Source organism: Scomber scombrus, chromosome 11 (genome assembly GCF_963691925.1).
Source record: "Scomber scombrus chromosome 11, fScoSco1.1, whole genome shotgun sequence".
Classification (NCBI taxonomy): domain Eukaryota; kingdom Metazoa; phylum Chordata; class Actinopteri; order Scombriformes; family Scombridae; genus Scomber; species Scomber scombrus.
The window spans coordinates 12,772,856-12,777,705 of record NC_084980.1 but is presented as its reverse complement, the minus strand read 5'-3'; the positions used below and the strand labels follow the sequence as shown (position 1 = coordinate 12,777,705).

The 4,850-nt window shown below is 44.8% G+C and overlaps 1 protein-coding gene across 1 annotated transcript in view; it reads left to right on the top strand.

The window, feature by feature from the left end:
• The first annotated feature begins 208 nt into the window (after nt 1-208).
• Nucleotides 209-4,850, top strand: part of LOC133990664 (leucine-rich repeat and immunoglobulin-like domain-containing nogo receptor-interacting protein 3) — a 15,964-nt gene continuing 11,322 nt past the window's right edge. The window contains exon 1 of the mRNA XM_062429051.1: nt 209-269. The gene's annotated coding sequence lies outside the window, so the exon portion shown is untranslated. The remainder of the gene's footprint in view (nt 270-4,850) is intronic.

The window sequence follows — 4,850 nt, the reverse complement described above, 5'->3', positions numbered from 1 at the left end:
GAGGTGTGTACACACGAGCCTGCCGAAGGGGGGGAGGGAGGAGAGGAGGAAGAGGGGGGTGAGTGGCAGGTTGGCAATACAGCTGCTGATGCCAGGGTCTGAGTGTGAGACAGCAAGCGACTGAGGAAGACCTGAGGAGTGCAGGGGCGGCACGTGTGGGGGAGTGTCGGCAACTTGTGGACCAAGAGAGACGGAGGAAGGAAAATACATTCACATACGCACACAGCTGGACAGATGAGGAGGCATCAAGGACCACGATTCAGTCCTGGGTATGTTCACTTATACTACACACACACACACACACACACACACACACACACACACGCGCACAAAAGCATGAACATTTTATCCTCAGTGGTTTCTGCGTTTTTACCAATGGAGCACTGAACCACTAGAAACGCAACAGTGTGTTTGCAGATCTTCAGGGTTGACGACTACCTACCCTGACAAGTCTCCCTACTTGCCCTCGGATATTTGCAGCAAAAGAAGGAGGACGAGGAGGAGAGATTACGTGTGTGTCAGCCTGGTCATGCTTTCTTACCATCTACATCTTGTTATAACATTACTGTACAACACTGGAGGCATTTCATAATGGGTTTCGTAAGCTGTCAGAGTGATGCATGTAAATAAACCTCCACTGGTGGAGTGTTGTCATGTTTCACGCAGCTGGACAAATTAAACAATCACATCACATTTGTTTTTGTGGCTCTAACATTACTCATTACATTAACTTTTTACATGAGTTATTTGTTCTGTCATAAATGTTAAATGAAAAATAAATGCACAATGAAAAATATCTGAAAGGATAACTTGGCCACTGAGAGAAGCTGAAGGCAGCACTTGTTTGTGTGAGACATGTATAGCTCTGCTTACCCATGTTACACTGCTCTGCAGGATGCCATGTGTGGTAATATGACATGTGTGGCCATGTGTTGTGTCACGTTGTGGCAGAGTGCATATGGCTCAAGACAGCAGGTTTGCATGAGATGTAGCATTCTCTTTCTCTCCATCAAGCCACCTCTTGCTCTTTCTCTTTCCCCACCATCTTCTGTCCTTCTCTGTTTCCAATTACAGGCTGTCACTTCTCCCCCTTTCCTCCTGATCCTATCTGCGGTTTTATCTTTCTCTTGCTAAGCAATTACCTTTACCTGACTCTGCCTCTCCGGACAGCATGACCCGCTAGTTTCCTGTCTGCCTCTCGAACAATCAGCGTGAAGGGTGGGTGGTGAAGAATGGGCAGTGATTTCATGGTGATTTTCATATGGTTGCTTGAACCTTAGCAAACAGTGACCTCAGTGAAGCCTGGACACAGCAGCCACTTAATGTTTTTGATGCTCTCTAGATGCAGAGCAGATATGTAAATAAGAAATAACTGTGAGGGCTTTTCAGTGTACAGAGGAATTGTGCCTCTAATCATGCAATCAGCTCATTATTTCCTGCTCCTCATTAGCTTGTTTGGGTTTCTAACTTTATCGCTGTTCACGGTCGAAACTAAGTCAAAACAAAACAACTAAAAAAAAACCTCACCCAGACAGAGTTGGCAGGCAGATCGCTCGCAGCATATGGGCAAACTTGCTGTTGGCATCTGGAAGAGGAGAGACCTGCCAGAGAGCCGAGACCCCCACCCTCCCCACCCATCTTCCCCTCCTCTCCCTGTCCTTCTCTCTTTCTTTTTACCTATCTGCTCTCCTTAAGCTTCACTTGTAATCATCCCACCTTATAGCCTATTTACTGCAACAGTTCAACTCCTACAGAAACATAAAAACAGACACACACTCCCACCACTGGTATAACCCTTTTAGCAGATCACTGTGACAGGTACCTGAAGCATAGCATCACTGTCCTCTCTGCTGCCAAGCCTGTAAAATAGTGTGAAAATACAAGGATTGAGTCTGAGACTGGAAATAAGCCACTGTAGGATCACAGAGCAGTGTAAGGTTTAAGTATAAGCATAAGAAGAAGGAGACAGATGAACAGAGGGAGGAAGATGTGAATAGTAAGATATAATTAAATAAAAGAAGATTGAGGTGATAATGGAAGCAGGCGAAGAGTCAGATTGACAGACAGGAAAAAGAGAGTTTTGAAAAAGGTATAAAAAAATGGAGGAACATGGGTGAAAATGTTTGGCCTCAGTGTTGACAGGTACTGATTGCTGATGTCTTTTTCCTGTGAGTGGACACAGCAGCAAAGTGATAGTTTTCAGCCCGCCCTGGGGAGAGAAGGTGAAGAAAGAGACAGACAGAGGCAGAGACACAGATCACCACTAGAAGCAGAGGGTTTTGATGTATTTATGAAAAACCTTTTGCTGTTTCTCCTTAAAGGAAAAAACTGGTTTATCACAAGTTAGGTCTTATATGAACTCTGACGACTGTCCCCGAGTTCATTAACAATCCTGGTAGAGCTTGAGATGCACATTTGATGAACATGGACATATATTTAAAGCTGCTCCAATCAATATTTTCACATCAACTGAACATGTCAAATGAAATGTAATGTTAAAGGTGTTTTTTGTTGCGGAACTCCCATAGAGATTTGTCATCTGAATCTGCACTTCTCCGCACTTCTACTGAGCATTTTAGGGCCTTTGTTTTGGTTTGGCGGCCACTAACATACTGATTTGTTGGGTTTGAGCTAATGAACATGACGGGCATTTAGCAGCTTAACGAGTCAGATGGTTTTCTCATGGGGTTGGTGGAGACCAAAACAGAGCTAAAAGGAGAACGAATATTGGTCTAACATTCATCAGTTGGACCGAAACATGACTTTAAATAACTAATGTGTCTGCAGAATTATGTAAATAGGCAACATTCACAACAATGGCTCCATCAGGTCAAAAGTGAATCAGGAAGTCAGTCTATAAACTGTGATGGATGTTTGCAACGGACAGTTTGCCATTGATTTTTACCTAAAAATAAATGGTTTGAAACCTACAATAATCCTGGACTGTATGATCATCTGTCAGCTTGTGGTTCTTACAAAATGGCACCCCCATGGCTTTGTGCGTTCTGCTCTTAAATGCCAAGTTTTTTTTGTATTTTTATTTATATAGTTATTAGTACCCTCCATAAATATCTCGCACTTCTGGCTTATGACAGGCAGGCAATATTTGACATCACTAGGCTGCAGAACGACACAGTATTCACTGGTCTTATACCTCCAGACCTGGACTATATTGTTCACAGCACATCAAGCAGCCGCCACCTCAGAGAATGCCCTCCAGCACCATGCTTGAATGAAGAAGGCAATCAGTGGAGGTGCAAGTTAGTCCAGGGCGGAGGCCTCCATGCTAGGCTAAAAGCTCATGATAATCGACCACTGCTACCGAGCTTCCTCACATTCACATGCTTACCAGCATGTGAATATCTCCACAAGAGACCAGAATACGCTGTATCATTTATACAGCAACATCTGGGATGCCTTCAAAGCTGCCCACCACCCCAAAGACCTGGCTGATGATTTTACATCCATATTTAACCCTTCCTTTGCACAGGCCACAGTCCCAACCTGGTTTATAAACACCACCATCATCCCAGTTTCCAAAAGGAGCCCATTCACTTGTCTGAATGACTACAGGCCAGTTGCACTCACTCCAATCATATTGAAGTGCTTTGAGAGAGTGGTTCTGGCCCACATCCAGAATATTACACCTGAGTCACTGGACCCCCTAAAAAATGTCTACCACCCAAACAGATTCACTAAGGACACTATCTTTGAAGCCATGCACATCTCCCACCTGGAAAACAAAGATACCTAAATCAGAATGCTCTTCATCAATTACAGCTCAGCCTATACAGTCAAGCCCCCCCTACCCCCACCAACTCATAAACAAACTGGTCTCTCTGAACTCCACACTCTGTGGCTGTCTGTTAGATTTCCTCACTGGCAGACTGCAATCTGTCAGAATTGGAAATCTAACTTTAAAAAATGTGATGATGAACACTGGCACCCCATAAGGATGTGTCAGCCCCATGCTCTACACACTATTCTACCACAACAGTGCCACCTCACACTAGGACAGCACCACCCTGTCGTTGGTCACCACTCATTGGTCTGGTCACTGGAGGTGACAAAACAGCATACAGGAGAGAGGTGGCAAGTCTGGTGACATGTTGTGTCAACAACAGCCTCTCTCTCAACACAGATAAAACCAAGGAGATGACAGTGGACATGAGGAAGGAGAGGAGACCTCATCAGCCGCTGACAATCCATGAGTCTGAGGTGGAGAGGGTCAGCAGTTTTAAATTCCTAGGTGTCCACATGATGACCTCACCTGTACATGTAACATCACCCAACCAGTCAAGAAAGCACAACAACGGTTGCACCTCCTAATGAGACTGGAAAATCTGAAATTCTGCATGTCACTGAGGGTTCTCAGCAGCTTCTACAGTTGCGTCATAGTGAGCATCTTGACGAGCTGCATCACTGTGTGGTATTGGAACAGCACCACCGCACACGCCTGCAGAGAGTGCTAAAGACTGCTGAGAAGATCATCAGGGTGCCCCTACCATCTCTTCAGGACATCTACCAGCAAAGAGTCCATAGAAGAGTCCACAGCAGCATTAACACAAGTTTTTCATTCTTATGCCATCTGGACGGAGGTACAGAAGTGTGAAATACAGGTCCTCTAGGCTAAGACAGCTTTTATCCTCAGGCCATCAAACGGATCATCAGATGCAACCTACTGCCCCCTCCCAAACCCAACTCACAATACAGGAAGCTTCACTCACACACCCCCTCCACACACATGCACATACACACTGCACACTCACAGACATTTACCCACTGTCTGTATGTAGAATTTTGCACAGATATTTCCTCACCTAATATTACTCTGCATATATATTGTACAT